The following is a 20,225-nucleotide window of genomic DNA, read 5'->3' on the forward strand; positions in this document are numbered from 1 at the left end:
CTTGTGTCTTCTCAATCTTTATGTTTTCTGCTTTGTTTTCGCGGCACAACGAAAAATTATTTAAGGTCCTGGTATTTTTTCTTACTACTATTCTTCTACAAGAGAGATGAAATATCTGAAAGCAAGAAGTATTTACGTCTTACAGAGAAAAAAACTTACACTAAGCAAAAATAAGAATTTAAACAGATAAACGGGCTTTAGTGAAAATTATTAAAACAGTGAAAAAGTCAGATTTATTGGACGAGAAAAATAATTTTCGTTGCAAGAAAACAAGATACAAACGGTAAAGCAAAAGGGCACTCTTTGCTCTGTGTACATACTGTGTGACGTGTTTTTAAGTACATATTTTCTCGAGCAAATACATGCATAATACGTTCTGAAATGTTTGGATGACATGTTTCCTATTCTTTCAGATCTCAGGAGTATAGAGAATTTACCACACGACGGTTGGTAAGAACTTCCACTGTGAATTCTGCTCCGATCTTTAATAAACTCTATTTTCATCACTTGTTCCTGCATTTTATTACTACATTTCGATTTTCTCGTAGAAAGGATGGTCCCTCATAACATCACTTTCAACGTTCGGATGAAAAACCACGCAGCAGAAAGTCCTCACAACACCGGCTGTTTTGATGCTGACGTGAAAACGAGAATGACCACTCGAAACTGACAAGACTCAGTAGGAGAAAAGGACGCCAGGGGCACTGTAGTAGACACGCCTGTGCCGAGTAGTCAATTGAGACGAGGAAGTGGATCATGCAAAAGGGGCTCAAGCCCGGTATGTCTGTAAAATGTTCGGCACTCCATCCGCACGGCGACTGTGGCGCCACACGAGAAGCCATTAGAAGGTAACCGTCAAAGAGTCTAACCACGCACGATATCGACAGGAGCCAACACGGTTCAAGCTCGAGAAGCAGGGAATTGCAGGGTCAGCTGGAATGCAAAAGTCACTGATCACTGGTGAAAATGCCCATTACAGGAAAAAATGGTCTGTGGAGCAATGGAAAAAAGGTATTTGATCGGGTGAGTTCTCATTCACACTGTTTTCGACTTCTGGTAGAGTTTACCTCACAAGAACGAAACATGTTGGGCGTTCAGTGATGATTTGGGCAGCCCTATCGTGATATTTCGTGGGTCCCATGCAAGGTCACATTACTGTCAAGGAATGTGTGACCATTATGGCTGATTACGTCCCTTCCCAAGGGGAATACCATCGACCAGTATTGGTTTTGTGGGCAAGATGATGAATTGTCGCATCTCCCCTGGCCACCAATCAAGCGATCTCAATATTAATGACACTTTGTGGTCTACTATGGCGAGAAGCTACTACGGCGTAACAGCTATTCACCTTCTTCGTTATTACCTGAACTTGCCACTATTTTACAGGAAGAATTGTATTAGATTTTCTTGAAAAATTACACAGGATATTTATTTATCGAATCCGAGACGACTCAAAGCTGTTTTGAATGTCAACTGGTTTCCTACACCTGATTAGGCAGGTATGTGTGGTATTTTAGGTTTTTCCTTATTTGTGTCCCCTCCCTGTAGGTCAGCGATGCAGGGTGACACGAGGTACCAGTTATACGGAATTTTCAGCGCCACAGAGCGAATAGTGCGGTCTTTTTCCAATGCACCGTACACTGTTTTTTGCACAACTCTGAGCGATGTGGCGCGTTCATTAGTTTGCGTGTTTTAATCCACAGCGTGAGCAAAACCATGTCACGAAGTGTCGTCACCCCTCGACGAATCGTTCTGTCTCTGACTTAGGCATCTGAACTGCGATGAGGTATGTCGGTAACAACCGATAAGCAAGTCTGACAATTTGCGGTACAATGGACTTTTAATTCGGCGAGTCTTGTCAGTGACTGTCCAGAGCCTTTAAAAAAATTGTTTATTTTAATATGAGTGCTATTTTCTTTTCAAGGTCTGAAAGGTCATGAAATCAAAACCACAGTGAAATTGTGGAGACATATCAGAGTTGGAAGGTGTAAACAAACGTAACGAAGCTCCTCTGGTAAGCAAAAAGAGCATATACTTGTAGGGGAAAAGTATCAGAGCAGCAGCAGAAATAAACTCTGTACACATGTCAACCCCCTGTTGCAGATCCCCACACGGTAGGGTGGAAGTCAGATGCACGTGTAGAACTGTGTCAGACTTTGAGTTTCCATCAAGTGCATCGCTACATGAGTCTGCAGACAAGCTCTCTGAAGTGTCGTAGCAGTACACAGATTTGTTTTCAGACTACGTGTTTCCAATCCGCACCACTCGTTGGGTCTCATCCAGGTACGGGGCGAGTGTTAGTATACTGTACATGGGGTTCCTGTTCAAAATGCATGCATGTAGATCATCAGGAAGAGAGGAATTCTTATGATTTTTAGTAGGCTGGTGTATAGGGCACGCAAATATCCTCGCATAAAATCAAACAGGGCATGGGTATGCCAGTAATATGACCATATACATAAGGAAAAATATCGAAAAACATGAGAAAATGACATGAAATCGGTAAAACCTCAGGGAAACCTGGTATAATTACAACTTGATGGAAAATACGTAACATTGAGGAAAATACGATGAAATATGTAAAACGGGGAAAATCTTGCAAAAATTGCTTAAATTGATTGAGAATACCTAAAATTAGAGAAAAAGTACCTTGAATTGAGACGAGTTGAGGGTGTACCTCGACACTCAAGACGGAGAAAAGCTTAAAAATTATGCTCTGTGTGGTGTCACCGCCAGACACCACACTTGTTAGGTGGTAGCTTTAAATTGGCCGCGGTCCATTAGTACATGTCGGACCCGCGTGTCGCCACTGTCAGTGATCGCAGACCGAGCACCACCACACGGCAGGTCTCGAGAGACTTACTAGCACTCGCCCCAGTTGTACGGACGACGTAGCTAGCGATGCGCACTGACGAAGCCTCGCTCATTTGCAGAGCAGATAGTTAGAATAGCCTTCAGCTAATTCAATGGCTACGACCTAGCAAGGCGCCATTAGTAACATTGCATGTATCTACAGAGACTCACTTGTATCATCAAGAACGATGTATACAAAGGATGGATTAAAGTTAAGTATTCCAGAAGCTACGTACTTTTCTTTATAGCATTCATTACGTATCCTGTTTCAGACCTCACGCCATCCTGCGTGAGCTTATAGCGTGTATTTCGGTCTCCTCAAACCACACTGTGTCGGCACTTCTGTCGACACATCATATGGCGACGAGTCAAAAAAGGGTCTTGTTCTTTATACTTGCTTACATTTCATTGTGTCATGGCTTCTCCAGACGTACTGTCCGAATTTTATCGCTTGCAGAATCAGCAGACGCAGTTGTTATTGGATGCCCTTGGACAGCTCGTCCAGGGTCAACGTGCAATGCAAAACGATGCGGCAGCCGCCGCTCCACCGCTACCGCAGCCACAACTCGCAGTTGCACCACCGTTTAGGCTGTTTGATGCGGCGATGGAAACCTGGACGGAGTGGTCACGCCAATTTGGATTTCATCTCGCCGCCTACAGAATTCAAGGTAACGAGCGGCAGCCTCATTTATTGGCGTGTGTAGGGGTGCAAACGTACCGTGTGATAGTGAAATTATTTCCCCGACGCGACGTAGCAACTCTGTCCTACGAAGACATTTTGTCTGCTTTAGATGCCTATTTCAAAGAATCAGTTAATGTCGTTGCAAAAAGGTATACGTTCTTTCGTACAAAATGTACGGCCAGTCAAACTAATCGGGAGTGGGTTGCAACTTTGCAAGGCCTTACAAGGGATTGTGCTTTTGAGTGTGAATGTAGACTCCCTTATTCAGATACTATGGTACGTGATGCAATTGCACACAACGTTTCTGATGTTCGTATACGGGAGCAAATTTTGAAACTAGTCAATCCCTCCCTTCAACAAGTGATGGACATATTGGGTAGGCAAGACACACTTGACTTTGCTCAGGAATCATTTGAAACTTCGCCAGCTGTGTGTCACATTAACCAGCCCGCCGGGCGAGCTGCACGGAACTGTAAACAGCCCTCGCGCACGTCCGCGCAGCCATGTGTCCCGCGCCAGCATGCAAATGCAGTACTAAAATCATGCCCGCGGTGTGCTACTAGACATTCGCGTGAGAATTGCCCGTCACGCCAAGCTATTTGCTTTTTCTGTAATAGAAAAGGACATGTTCAGAGTGTTTGCCAGAAAAAGCTCAGATTGGACACTCACAACGATTCCAGGCCCTTTGCTTCGCGCCGGAATCGAACCAAGAATACTCAGGCTCGTGAACCTTCGCCCATGGAAATTCATGTAGTTAATTCCACTCCGCCCAGTGCTACTCTCTCTAACAGTGACTGTGTTCGTCCCACAAAAAGTGTGCGTCGACGTCGCCGGAAATTACGTCAATTAGCAAGTGATTCTGTACCAGTGTCTGTTCAAATTGCACGAGACAGTCGCTCTTGTCGTCAGCAGGACAATAAATTTTTTGTAGACTTGGACATCAATGGCAACGTGATCCCATTCCAGCTCGATACCAGAGCTGCAGTTTCATTGATCAATAAAGACATGTACAAACAACTGGGCACACCTCCGTTGCGTGCCGCAAATGTTAAGCTCACTAGTTATTCAGGACAGCATCTCCCTGTGTTAGGACAGTGCAGCCTTCTTGCAACATACAAGGGACAAACAAAACTTGTGTCATTTTACGTTCTTCGTTCTTCTTCTGCAGTGAACTTGTTTGGTTTAGATTTATTTAAGTTGTTTAACTTGTCTATCGTAAATCAGGTCCTATCAGTGAACCAGACTGTGCCTTCAGCCAGTGTTTCTAGTCTATGTGAAGAATTTGCAGACATTTTTGCACCTGGCCTTGGTTGCGCTAAGAACTATAAAGCACATTTGGAACTGAAAGTAAACGCGCAACCGAAATTTTTCAGAGCGCGCAATGTTCCCCACGCATTGCGTGATGAGGTCGCAAGAACATTACACGATTTAGAATCACAAGGTGTAATTGAACGTGTGCAGGCTTCTCTCTGGGCCTCACGCTTAGTAATTTTGCTAAAACCTTCAGGAAAATTGAGACTTTGTGTGGACTTCAAGGCAACAGTGAATCCACAACTAGTGATTGCAACTTTTCCTTTACCCCGCCCGGAAGATCTTTTTGACAAACTGTGCCCGGGTACATATTTTTCTAAGTTGGACCTAGCAGATGCGTACTTGCAAATACCGGTGGACGAAGAATCCCAGCGCGTTTTGGTGGTTAACATGCATCTTGGTTTGTACAGATTCAAAAGACTGCCATTCGGGTGTGCCTCCGCCCCTGCATTGTTCCAGTAATATCTGCAAACTGTTTGTGCGTCGGTCCCTACTGCAGCAAAGTATCTGAACGATTGGTCCGGCCTTTCAAGTCACAGATGTTGAAGTTAAAAGAGTCGCATTATCGAGAGGACGCGTTATTGCTCTTTTTGTCTTCGTATCGCTCTCAGCCCCGAGATGGTCGCTCGCTGGCTGAGTTGATCCACGGTCGTCCTCATCGAACCTTGATGTCTTTGCTGCATCCGCCGCATCAGGTTCCTGTGCAGCGGCAGATTCCTGCTTTTGCTCCAGGCGACGTTGTATACTATCGCAACTATCGCGGTTCACGGCGTTGGCTCGCAGGGCGCATTCTTCGCTGCCTCGGCCGCGCGATGTATTTGGTTTTGGGGGCCTCTGTCGTCGCCTGGGTTCTGCCGCTCCCCGTCTGCTTTCAGCGACGGTGCCGTCTGGTCAGCGCCCTGGGGACCCATCTACTGGCTCGCCTCATCCCCAGGTGTTACCGACGCTGCCTTCCATTTTGCCCCATGGCGACGCGCTGCCGCCGACGCCGCCCGGAGTGGACGCGTCGCTGCAGCCGCCAAGCGCCTCCCTGGGTCACGCGCCGCCGATCGCTTCCCGTGACCAGATGTCCTCCGCCATGGAACTCTTGCCCACTCCGGACCACGTGGCGTCTTCGCGCCTCGGGTACCCCGACGCGATGGAGGTCGACCCTTCGGCCCCTCCTGTCTCTTTACGGGCGCATACACCGCATGTTGGCGTGCACCCTGGACTAGGTTTTCAGGCGTTTCCTAGCTCCCCTCGGACCGAATGGCCGGGTGCGGGTGGCACAGCCTCGCCTGTTGTTAGGCTCCCCACCTCATCGCATACGCCAACATGGGGTCCTCCCCACGGCGGGCGGAAGCCTTATAACACGACCGTTCGCCGATTTGCGGGGGAGGAACGTGGTGTCACCGCCAGACACCACACTTGCTAGGTGGTAGCTTTAAATCGGCCGCGGTCCATTAGTACATGTCGGACCCGCGTGTCGCCACTGTCAGTGATCGCAGACCGAGCGCCACCACACGGCAGGTCTTGAGAGACTTACTAGCACTCGCCCCAGTTGTACGGGCGACGTAGCTAGCGATGCACACTGACGAAGCCTCGCTCATTTGCAGAGCAGATAGTTAGAATAGCCTTCAGCTAATTCAATGGCTACGACCTAGCAAGGCGCCATTAGTAACATTGCATGTATCTACAGTCTCACTTGTATCATCAAGAACGATGTATACAAAGGATGGATTAAAGTTAAGTATGCCAGAAGCTACGTACTTTTCTTTATAGCATTCATTATGTATCCTGTTTCAGACCTCACGCCATCCTGCGTGAGCTTATAGCGTGTATTTCGGTCTCCTCAAACCACACTGTGTCGGCACTTCTGTCGACACATCACTCTGGCTGCATTCAGTTTTAACCCTACCCCTCCCCCTGTAAACTACATGGGTTTTCGTAACATACTTCAACAAAGGCGACATAAGTATTACACAGAGGTGCTATATTAAAGCAGGCAAAACATATATATCCCATTCCATAACTGTGTTCTCACATATGCAGTCGAATATCGATATTACCGAATTACGGTTGTTTCTTACGAGCAATGTTATCCCTTAAGTATTAAAGAGAAGACTCAGTGCTTACATCGGACTTAAGCAATTCCCATGAGCGTTCTCTAGGAGAGTGGACTGATGCCGTACATATCACATTTAACAGTGTGTGTGTGGGGGGGGGGGGGGGGGGGGGATGTACTCGAGAGACATGGTGTTAGGACGAAATCGCTGTATTATCCTACACATGAACAGAATTACCTAACATCAGGCCATGACTTCTTTGTGCAAGGCGAATGCTGCCAGAGCTGTAGTGAGCTACTGTAAACACCAATAATACTTACATCTCCTTTGGCAACTGATCATGGTGCTTACCCCCTCATAAGAAGTTGCTGCTTCTTCGTGTGCATTTTCGTGCAGCAGGATATGGTGGTACCTCAGTGTATTAGCTACAAGAAATATTCTTGTCGGTTTTTCCTTGCTCTGTTTACTAGTGAGACATACACTATGTGATCAAAAGTATCTGGCCATACCCAGAAACAGACGTTTTTCATATTAGGTGCATTTTGCTGCCACCTACTGTCAGGTACTCCATATCAGCGACCTCAGTAGTCATTAGACATCGTGAGAGAGCAGAATGGGGCGCTCCGCGCAACTCACGGACTTCGAACGTGGTCAGGTGATTGGGTGCCATTTGTGTCATACGTCTGTACGCAAGATTTCCACACTCCTAAACATCACTAGGTCCACTGTTTCCGACGTACCTCGTCTGTTGCCTGACAGAGACCGCCGACAGTTGAAGAGGGTCGTAATGTGTAATAGGCAAACATCTATCCAGACCATCACACAGGAATTCCAAACTGCATCATGACCCACTGCAAGTACTACGACAGTTAGGTGGGAGATGAGAAACCTTGAATCTCATGGTCGAGCCGCTGCTCATAAGCAACACATCACGCCGGCAAATGCCAAACGACGTCTCAATTGGTGTAAGGAGCGTAGACATTGGACGATTGAACAGTGGAAAAAACGTTGTGTGGTGTGACGAATCAGGGCACACAATGTGGCGATCCGATGGCAGGGTCTGGGTACGGCGAATGCTCAGTGAACGCCTTCTGCCAGCGTGTGTCGTGCCAACAGTAAAATTCGGAGACGGTGGTGTTATGGTGTGGTCGTGTTTTTCATGGAGGGGGCTTGCTCCCCTTGTTGTTTTGCGTGGCACTATCACAGCAGAGGCCTACATTGATGTTTTAAGTACCTTCTTTCTTCCCACTGTTGAAGAGCAATTCGGAGATGTCGATTGCGTCTTTCAACACGATCGAGCACCTGTTCATAATGCACGGCCTGTGGCGCAGAAGTTACACGACAATAACATCCCTGTAATGGATTGGCCTGCACAGAGTCCTGAATTGACTCATATAGAACACCATTGCGATGTTTTGCAACGCAGTCTTCGTGCCAGGCCTCACTGACCGACATCGATACCTCTCCTCAGTGCAGCACTCCGTGAAGAATGGGCTGTCATTCCCCAAGAAACCTTCCAGCACCTGACTGAACGTATGCCTGCGAGAGTGGAGGCTGTCATCAAGGCTAAGGGTGGGCCAACACCATATTGAATTCCAGCTTTAGCGCTGGAGGGTGCCACGAACTTGTGAGTTATTTTCACCCAGGTGTCCGGATATTTTTGATCCCATATTATAGCTGCATCTCTCAAATCTGATACTGCTACACAATTGGCCATTAAAATTGCTACACCTCGAAGATGACGTGCTACAGATGCGAAATTTAACCGTCAGGAAGAAGATGCTGTGATATGCAAATGATTAGCTTTTCAGAGCATTCTCATAAGGTTGGCGCCGGTGGCGACACCTACAACGTGTTGACATGAGTAAAGTTTCCAACCGAACTCTCATACACAAACAGCAGTTGACCGGCGTTGACTGGTGAAACGTTGTTGTGGTGCCTCGTGTAAGGAGAGAAATGCGTACCATCACGTTACCGACTTTGATAAAGGTCGGATTGCCGCGCGGGATTAGCCGAGCGGTCTGAAGGCGCTGCAGTCATGGACTGTGCGGCTGGTCCCGGCGGAGGTTCGAGTCCTCCCTCGGGCATGGGTGTGTGTGTTTGTCCTTAGGATAATTTAGGTTAAGTAGTGTGTAAGCTTAGGGACTGATGACCTTAGCAGTTAAGTCCCATTAGATTTCACACACAAAGGTCGGATTGTAGCCTATCGCGATTGCGGTTTATCGTATCGCGACATTGCTGCTCGCGTTGGTCGAGATCCAATGACTCTTAGAAGAATATGGAATCGGTGGGTTCAGGAAGGTAATACGGAACGCCGTGCTGGATCGAAACGGCCTCGTATCACTAGCAGTCGAGATGACAGGCATCTTATCCGCATGGCTGTAACGGATCGTGCAGCCACGTCTCGATCCCTGAGTCAACAGATGGGGACGTTTGCAAGACAACAACCATCTGCACGAACAGTTCGACGGCGTTTGCAGCAGCACGGACTATCAGCTCGGAGACCATGGCTGCAGTTACCCTTGACGCTGCACGACCGCATGTTGTAGGTCCTGTACGGGCCTTTTTGGATACAGAAAATGTTCGACTGCTGCCCTGGCCAGCACATTCTCCAGATCTCTCACCAACTGAAAACGTCTGGTCAATGGTGGCCGAGCAAATGGCTCGTCACAATACGCCAGTCACTACTCTTGATGAACTGTGGCTATCAAGGCCGTTGTTACGGCCAGAAGTGGTTGTTCTGGGTACTGATTTCTCAGGATCTACGCACCCAAATTGCGTGAAAATGTAATCACATGTCAGTACTAGTATAATATATTTGTCCAATGAATACCGGTTTATCATCTGCGTTTCTTCTTGGTGTAGCAATTCTAATGGCCAGTAGTGTATTACTAATGATAAGCACGACTCATGCGCGAAGTGTGATTTCCGACTTAAAAAGACAAATAAAATCCATTAATTTTCTAAGAGACAGAACAGTAATCTCCTGACTTCGTTCTAGTTGGCTTATAAGGAGTTCGAGCGGTGGATATACACTGACGATGACTCCCTAGGACGTCATAATAGGTTAGAAGCAAGTAGATTTATCATTTTAAATTTTGTCACCATAGTGATTGGAGTATGAAACTTGCGGGGTGGACAAATATATCCTGCACTAGAGTATTACGAGCGTTGCATTCTGCATGGCTAATACTTATAATACCACATGGCTTTAACAATACAGCATTTTAGGTGCAGATCCGTGTAATCATAGGAGTGTGTGTTTATGCTCTATTATCATTTCTGTCGTGCCGCTGCCTTCCTGGTACTGACTCTTGACAGTGGAATAATGCTTCAGAATTGATAGCACGGTTGATTTACGTGAAATGTTTCAAACACCACCCATCTGGAGCTCCATCATGTATAAACAGCTAGTTTTTTTCTTATGCACCTGTTATATCACCGTCCAACGGTCTCATGTCTACTATACAGAGATGAGAGGTGCTACCCTCCTCGACATGTCCGGCTGGAATGGCCGAGCGGTTCTAGGCGCTACAGTCTGGTACCGCGCGACCGCTACGGTCTCAGGTTCGAATCCTGCCTCGGGCATGGATGTGTGTGATGTCCTTAGGTTAGTTAGGTTTAAGTAGTTCTAAGTTCTAGGGGACTGATGACCTCAGAAGTTAAGTCCCATAGTGCTCAGAGCCATTTGAACCTCCTCGACATGCACGCATCTGGACAGATCTTGAGCACTTGGATGGGTGCCATGGGTAAGATTGTTGTTGCAGGGAGGATTGGTCAAGGACAATGTGGGAGAGATCTTTCAATCTCTGACTCTATCCTACGAAGACGGGATTACTCTGTGGTGCCCATCCACACAGAGAAATGTGGTCACTCATAATCTTAAATTCAGAACTATGATCGATGTAGTGGAAATATGTAGATAACCTAATTGTGTCGGTGTAGGGTGCTGTCTGATATACTTTGGTGTATACGGCCAAATTCACTTACTGCACAGTCATCTGTCTCCATTTGCAATCTAGTACATGATACTTGCAAAGTGGAGGAGGCTTGCTTTAGCTATGAAATAGAAATTGGGAATAATCAGCTGTGTCATTGGCTGGCATTGAAATTACGGAACAACTGGTAAAAATGTTAAAATTGATCACGCTCTCAGCTGTGGTGCATATTACGGTACATTGTCCTACATCAGTGGTGTCTTTCCCCCACCCATCCACTGGTTTGCTGTTGATTACCACATAATGATTGACTGACACCACTTGGTTGAGATGGAGGGAGACTTGGCGGAACACTGGATATCTGTTACTTGTCACTGTGGAGCGTGGGATTAAACGTAGAGGTCAACACCTTCAGACAGTTGTTTGGAAGCGTTCCTCAATGCTACAGACTCATCCTATTTCCATATGCTATACGTTCCCCACATTTTTTGTCACCAATAAGATAACAGTACCTTTTTTTAATTTCTTCTACCTCATGCATGTTGTGAACAGCACGTTCCATCGATGGTCAACACTGGAACAGTAATCATGTACATGACTGAAAAATGAGGAAACAATGCTCTTCAAAATAGAACACTGAGACATCCCGTATCCTGTCACTGTGGAAGATGAGATTAACTGTACAGATCATCACCTTCAGATAGCTGTTGGAAACGCTCTACAGTGGTTCAAATGGCTCTGAGCACTATGGGACTTAACTTCTGATGTCATCAGTTCCCTAGAACTTAGAACTACTTAAACCTAACTAACCTAAGGACAGCACTCACATCCATGCCCGACGCAGGATTCGAACCTGCGACCGTAGCGGTCGCGCGGTTCCAGACTATAGCGCCTAGAACCGCTCGGCCACTCCGGCCGGCGCTCTAAAATGCCGCAAACTCTTCCAGTTTCCATATGTTGCGATACCTTCCACATTTTTGCCAATGAGAAACATTACCTCCGTGTGTTAGTTTCACAAACCTGTGTGTTGTTGGAGCTGCATAGCTTACGCCATGCGATGTTCAGCTTTCGGTGACAGGCAATGGATCAAAACGTGTTAATGTCGGTTTAGCACCTGACACCGACCTCTAACTCATGGTAGAAAAACAAAGTGTATGGCGGAGTACAAAGCAATGTATTAAACTGCTTATGAAGGACCAATAGAGGAATCCTGTCTTTTGATTGACAGCCTACTGGATATGGTCTTCTTCCAGTACAGTCAACAATACTTTACGCAGGTCTGTGCAATCAATGTTGAGCGCTGGTCACCTGCTCCAATGGAGTGATACATATATATGTAACATGCTCGATGTCAACATGCAGTCGATGTGTTTTTTCGGTATATAAGGAGAGAGAAAGAGATGTGTTAAAATCTTATAGGAGGTTCTATTACAAGGAGAGGTATAACTGGTTAAAATTTGGATGCAGATAGATTTTCCCATACAACTAACAGAAATCGGGTGTATCTATTCTCATGGAATCATGATTTTTTATTATTATCGTCACGATTGTGTGTTTAAAAACAGGTGTTACCACGAGTCCTGATTTATATCATACTTCATAACCTCTAATTATAAAGTAGACACCACTTGAAGTATAGCTCATTGTGGAACGGAGAAATTATAGTTTTTTTCCCGACATGTGATAAATTGTGTAAACATGCTGTGATAATCAAATAGCTTACAAAACTAGAACACAGGAATCTACTGCTATGGCGAATAATTGTCTGTTTGAATGATTCTACGCGCATGTCGGTGGAGTGGAATTATGGAGCAAAAACGTCAAATGTAAGCACACTGATGCTATTTGGTTTCAATGTAACAGAAGTGAGACATATGTGGTAAAATCTTCTATGGGTTCTATTGGAAGTCCGGCTCTCAAGATTTGTTTCGTAAACACAGGTGTGATAGAGCTTTGCACTGGTGAAACGGAATTTGTCATGGTCTACAAAAGAGCAACATCTTCTTGAATTATAGCTTGTTACTGTGGAACACAATGGAATTGTGTTTTTTAGACATGTAACCAAATGGTGTGAAAGATTGCATTCTCTAATATTATTTCACATGTCTGAAATGTTTGTAATACATACATGCATGACAGTTTATTTACAGACACTTATTTGAATGTGAGAGACACTCTCAGGTCGTGTAATTTGTCCGTCAAGCTGAAAGAAATTGCTTAACATAGATGTTTTTTCTTTGGAGTTTAAATTCTGGCTTGTTTTTTACACTGATGATGGTTGCTATATAGCGAGGACATTCTGTGGTGATTGGTAGTTTTTGCAGCAAAATAAGTGAAGAATTTTCCCCCTGATCTTACGCAGGATATACATGTATTGGGGTGTATAGCCCAACCTCTGAGTTTTGGTCATCTGTAATTGGCGGCAGTGCACTTCATTGGATGCCGTAGAATAAAGAGATGCGAATTGTATCCTGCAGCGGAACGCAAAAACTATACCGATTTTGCTCATAAAACTAAAATAAAATGGACTGCACCCATTTTCATGGTAAGACAACATTTATTATTGTCATGATTGTGTTTCCTTTTTTAATAGATGCTCGATTACAGGAACTGCATTGACGTTAAACTCAACTGTTACAATGCAGTGTTTTCACATTCAGAACGGCGGGCATTAGCGGGGGCGGTGTGGTGACGGTCCAGTGTGTGTGTGTGTGTGTGTGTGTGTGTGTGTGCGTGTGTGTGTGTGTGTCTGTGTGTGCGTGTACGGGTATGTGTGTGTGGTCGCCCTAGGAAGCTGTGCCCTGACCAGGACGCGGCGTGTGGGATGGAGCAGCCTTCATTTACCTCATATTGTTTAGTGGGCTTTACGTCCTTTTGTGTTGGCGAAGGACTGTCGCCTCAAGGTGGGTGGGGGCGGTCAGCGACCACAACTAGTCAGCCGGTGGGATGGCGGTATGCCGCAGATAAATGTGCTGCATGCAGTAGCAGTTGACCATCTGAAAAAGCCTTTGTTCCCCGTTGGTGGAGTGAAGGAGGGAGGGAGGGAGGGGAAAGGACGAGAGGAAGCAAGAAGGCCTCTAATTTCGACACTTTATGATCGTACATCGAGGAGAGCGCATATCAACTACTGCCCCCTCGTCCGTCTTTTGGGATGACGATTTTCCCCAGTGCATGTATTGCATTGTGACCCTTTCATTACAAGTACTGGTTTTTTTCTCAACAATTTCGATGGTTAATTAGAGCAGTGAAGCGTTATCCATCAGTTGCAGTAGCGTGTGTTGCCTTCGATTACCTGATGATTGCAGGGTGATTGCTGAGCAGATATCTGTAGTGAACTCTGACGTCAAAGAGCGAGAGATACAGTCCTCAGCTGTATGTTTACAGGATCAGCTCCAGCATCTCATCAGTTGAATATATTTTCCACTAAAAAAATAAAGATAATACCTCATTCTCCTGCTTCTTTTCCCACCAGCTTGTAGGCGAAGGGTAGAGAGTGAGTGCATCTGCCACTAGTTTCGAGTAGTATTGTGAAATTTTTTCCTAGCAAGATCACTAGTTGCATGGAATCATCAATTTTTGGGCTGTATTGTGATTTTAGGCAGTCCTTATGCAGCGCTATGCATATAGTTGTGTAATTAGGAGTGACCTTTACAACTAACTATGTAATTAGCACCGATCTTTACTTCAACTTCCCAACCAAAATAAATAAAGTACACTAACTTTACCTTCCTCTCCTGCATCTGGGCAGTTTCCATTTGCTGGGGCTGTGCTTAGGCTTTCCCCCCATAACGACCTCGATTTGAGTCCCACAAAAAGAAGGGCACCTCCATTTTTACTTTCCTGTGAATTCCCGGGTGTGTGTGTATGTATTTGTGTGTGTGTGTGTGTGCAGGGAAGGGGGGGGGGGGGCGGGGAGGGTCGTCAGTACAGCCCTGGGACAAAGAAATTCCCACCAAAATTCGAAATTCTCGGAAAAATTCGAAATTCCCGCCAGACGGGTAGGTGGGGCAAGAGGGGAAGGGGGTGGTGAAGGGGTGATGGGCCGAGGACTCACGTGCTGGCTGAGGAAAACACATGATGTCATCTGGGGTGGGAGGGGGCGTGAGTACAGGGGGCGGGGAGGACTGATTGATCAGTTTAATTAATTTGCATATCAATTTGATATCAAAATTGCACCAGGAGTCCCAGTACTGTACTACTTACCTCTAATTGGGCGTCTTAGGGACTAATAGACTCTGTAATTTGGATATGCACCAAACGGCAGATGGCCGCTTAAAATGTACACCTATAATCCGAGGGGCTCTTCAACATAGTGTAAGAGAGAGTGCTAATACAAACATGCACACACACATCACTCACACGTGTGTACCTTTGGGCTCAACGCAAGCAACTTTAGTTACAGGCCAAATCCAATAACTCGCCCTGGGATGGGCCATAAGGTCTACAACAAACAGAAATTACAATCAGCAGTATCAGATACTCAACGATAACAAACAATGATTTCAAGTACCAGACTAAAAATTGCCAAATACTACCTTGCGCTTACAGAAACCTCCAGATTGACACACAACCTCAAAAGGGATCACTGAAAGGTATACAGGAACGGATTCCTGACCAGATCACGCAGGACAGAATTAACGATCTTTAAGTACAGCACTTACTGAACAGTCTTCATACATAATGTCAAATAAGTGCCAAGGAGGCTAATAGCTTCAGGACTCCAGCTAGGCGCCGGATAATATCGCCCTCCTGCTCCTAGCTGCTAACAAGTTCTCCTGTGCATCTCGACGTATTTGGCACACCACAACTGACATGTACTTCGTAACCAAGTTGCACGCGACGTCAGCCGCTCCTTGCCCTCTAAGCCGCCGGTAGCAACGGTGAACGCTGCAGGAAAATGCGGGCCCCCATAGTCCAACCACCAACGGTTTCAACACGCTGCAATCGCCAGGACACCGAATGTTCTGGCACACCCGTCATCTCCGTGTCCCACACACCACTCGCCACCACACATCCCGAGATGGAACACACAACCAAGCAAAGATGATACGACGAGGGCCGGAGTCGATGCAACACGCGCAAAGTGGCGCCAGTACGATCGCGCGCATGCACTCATAGAGGCCCCCACGGCATAACGGGGTGATGAGAACAGATGGAATGTAATGCCATGCAACCGAATGCGAACAATCTGTCGTGGAGCTTATCGTGAAACTGTCTATCCTTTAAGGCATAGCTGCAGATAGTGTGATAATATGTTTTAGAGACACGGAAAAACAAACGAACAGAGCTTGAATTTGTCCAGTGATTCCACGTAGTATGCATTGCAATGTTACACACTTTTGAAGGGAGATAGTTTGCTCTAAGGGAATATGGTTTTTATGTGCAGACCAGGAACCAAGCGAAAGCAAGTTATTTTGACCAGGTACTGGTCAAAATCTGTGCTCATACCATAGTTGTCCTTCTCTTACATCTATTTTCTCACTTTTTCTTGCTGTGATGTAAATAGTCCCTACTACGCTTTCAAGATCAGGCACACGACAAAGAATCGTAGGGGGCAGACCAACTCCAACTTCTTGCAGCACAATAAACAACTATCCAGCCAAGTCACCTTCGGGGTTAACAGTCGGCATAGTTGTATATGAATGCGTTAAGGCATTGATGTTACAACTCTCTTGGCACTTGTAATTTCCAAGATTACTTTGATATACATTTTTTTCAATATCCGATTGATTGGAGGCGAAAACAAAATCCTCATTGAAAGACTGGATAAGTTTTTTCATCTTACCTACAAATTTTCGGCCCGATTCCGTAGTTTGCTGTACATCGTCAAATTGACGCTTTGTTTGAAATTTCGTTATCTTACGTCTTCCAGTTGTGTTTGAAGTCAAGCAACCCACTGATTCCCTTGAAATCACTATAATCTATGACGAGCGCAATTTGATGTGCATAACGTAATAGGTCACTATCATGAACATCGCGTAAATTATATCAAGCATCCTTGAAATGCGCAAAAACTAGTTTCTGAATCAAGTGCGCCTTGTCCTACCTTGAGTGTCCGTAGTTTTTCTTATGCACTACACGGTTACATTGCTGCGGACTTATTCGAAATTTGTTCATAGTTTTTTTTTACCATGCTGCGCATGATCTTTATGTACGTAATTGTATTTAGTACCCGCTCCCTGTACTCCCTGCCCTTTACTACGTTTCAGTGGAGACGTGGTTTGTGGCTCCCTATCCGACAAGAACAATGAACTACTTGGTTCGACACCACTTTGAATATCACTCTCACTTGTTAAGCACTTATCGTCATCAGTGTACTCCTCACGTTCGTTGTGCTCATAGTCGAGCTTATACGACACTAGGTATTCCACTGACCCCTCTTGCAGAAACGCTAATATTTCATCTGCCACGTGTTTCGAACTCCGCGAAATACCTTGGGTACCTTCCTGACGGAATGTCAACTTCGGCAACTGTTGATGTAGATATAATGCAGTGTTTGCTTTGTTTATCGTTGGCGTTGCTATGCTTTGTATATCCAACACTAGCGCTGTAGCACTGTTATAAGCTTTTCAGAGACCAAACTTTTCAACTATGCTCCGTAGCCTCATGCTCTGCTCATCATTGGATATCCCCAGTCCGCCCCTGTTGCCTTCAGCAACCAATGTTGTGGTTGCCTGGTAGTCAATATGTGGTGGTGGAACACGGTGCCGGCCGGAGTGGCCGAGCGGTTCTAGGGGCTACAGCCTGGAACCGCGCGACCGCTACTGTCGCAGGTTCGAATCCTGCCTCGGGGATGGTTGTGTGTGATGTCTTTAGGTTAGTTAGGTTTAAGTAGTTCTAAGTTCTCGGGGACTGATGACCTCAGAAGTTAAGTCCCATAGCGCTCAGAGCCATTTGATCCATTTCGAATACGGTAACATCATTGACCTTTTGCAACCTCGCACTCAAGGGACTCCTTTTTGCTGTTTTCGCTGCATCGGAAACAATTGCCAAGCCAGGAACCCCAGAAATTAGTAGTCATCTCCAACTCAAAGCCATCACTGCAGACACAGGTGAGACAGATGGGAATCACAGTTCTACTGGGTGGCTGTAATTAAAGTGCCGCTACTCATCGAGGTCCAGTGTACGATTTAATTAGCGTATGACAGCGAAACGTGGTAGATATTCTAATGTGTTAATGCGGAGCAGATTTACGCTGAAAAAATGCCAGCGAAACTTGGTAGATACGCTGATCTGTTAATTCAGAAGTGATTTACGCTGGAAAAAACTAGTTCCAATTTTGGCCACCAGCTGCAAATCTGGCGCTGTGAATGCAGGAAAGAAGTATAGAAATGTTTCCATATATAACGGATTAGAATCGACGTGGACAGAAACGATCAAACAAGTAAGAAAGGCATAATGTTCGTTTTATTACTAATCGACGACTGCACTGTTCGTTGAATATGAATGTAGGAGACCATGACGAGATGCTGCATCCGTAAAAAGACATGATCAACAGTTTTTCGCAGCAGTTCCGGTTGAATCTGAATAAAGTTTTACTGCACTGGCCTTCAGATCAGGCAGAGACCGAACGTGAACTGGGTAAAAGCGTTCTTGTAGTTATCCCCACAGTCAAAAGTCACATGGATCCAGATCAGGCGATCTTGCAGGCCACGCCTCTGGAAAGCGTCTAGAGACGACAGGTTTGTGGATGGTTGTATTAAGCAGATCTTTCACCGGGCGAGCGACAGGAGGTGTTGCACCATATCATAAGAAAACTGGTTTTCACACAGTTGCCCTCTTTCAGAGCACGAATGTTACAAAGTACAAGGAGGTCTCGATAATGCGCAGACGTCACAGTACACCTGGTAGCCCCTCTGAGTTTATTCTCTTCAAAGAAGAACGGACAGAAAATACAGGTGTTTATGAATCCACACCACACAGTCACATATGGTGCGTGCAGTGGCTCTTTGTGCACAACATGCGCTTTAGCTTACCCCCAAATTCGGCAGTTCTGTTAATTTTATTAGCAAACGCCGCATACGTGTTTGTTCAGTAGGAGTGCAGGAGACCACTACGAGATGCTGTATCCGTAAAACGATGTGATCAACAGTTGCTAGCAGTAGTTTGTTGCAATCTGAGAAACGCGTTCCTGTATAATGGCCTTCAGGTCAGGTAGAGACCGAACGTGTACCTAGTAAACGCGTTCTTTTAAATATTATCACAGCCAAGAGTCGCTGTAGTGTAAAATGTGCCTCGTCACTCCATAGAATACTGCCTGGCCACATGTCTACAACTTCAGTAGGTGCCAAAAACCAAAGATCAAATTCTGAACGTTGGTGCGGATCATGAGGTTTCGGTTGCTGAGCCGTCTGGGCCTTCTATGGGTACCAGTGAAAAACGCAAAACTTTCCGCAGTGTTGGCCATGGATGGACAATTCTAGGGACGCTGTAACAGCACTATCACTACCCAGGGCACTTGCCACATGGTCAATTACAGCAACAGCAACCACGACCACCGAGATAGGACGCCTTCCTCTTGCAGGTACCACACCAAGCTCACCCGTGGTTTAGAATTCCATAATCATTTTCTTTAAACCATTTAAAGACTTCTCCCTCAGACCCTTCAGTCGGTGATAACCTCTCAATTCGGCACTGTTGTTGTTGCCAGTCACATAAAACAGAGTCATTGACAGCACACGATCTCTCTTCTCGATAGCCATATTGTTCACTCGCATTACAGCTTGTCAAATGACAATCAGTGCACAGCGCCAGATTTGCACCTGGCGACCAAAATTGGAACTAGTTTTTTCCAGCGTAAATCACTTCTGCATTAACAGATTAGCATAGCTACCAAGTTTCGTTGGCATTCCGTAATTACAGCCAACACTGGACATCCATGAATAACTGCACGTTAATTAAAACCAGCCGGTACGTCTTTGGAGGCAGCCATTTTTTCACAAGAAGTCGACGAATGTTTACCCCCATACTGTACAATAAGCTAAGAACTTTTTATAGAGTTTATGTATTTTAACTAAGTCTGTGATTAAATTTCTGGTGTAGTGTAACACATGTCCAGTATTCATCTAGATGTACGACGCAAATCTCCTAATTCCACACTAGACCTGATCTGCAGAAACAACTGCTCGACAACCTACAGTTCCCGTATCCTCAGTTCGATACGCTGTGGTGCAGTCATACCACTGGGGTGTAGTAGTTAAAATTTTGTCTTACCAGAATTGTGTCCGTCGGATAGAATGTTGCATCCTCTTTCGGGCTTGCAGTCAAATCAATAGTTCTTTTCGAATAAAGAACTTTACACAATAATACAGGAAGAACATTAATAAAACCGACAAACTGCACTGATGGATTCCTGACTGGACATGGAGGAAAAACGGTCCAGTGAACCTGTGTCCG

This window comes from Schistocerca piceifrons, chromosome 7 (genome assembly GCF_021461385.2).
Source record: "Schistocerca piceifrons isolate TAMUIC-IGC-003096 chromosome 7, iqSchPice1.1, whole genome shotgun sequence".
Lineage (NCBI taxonomy): Eukaryota > Metazoa > Arthropoda > Insecta > Orthoptera > Acrididae > Schistocerca > Schistocerca piceifrons.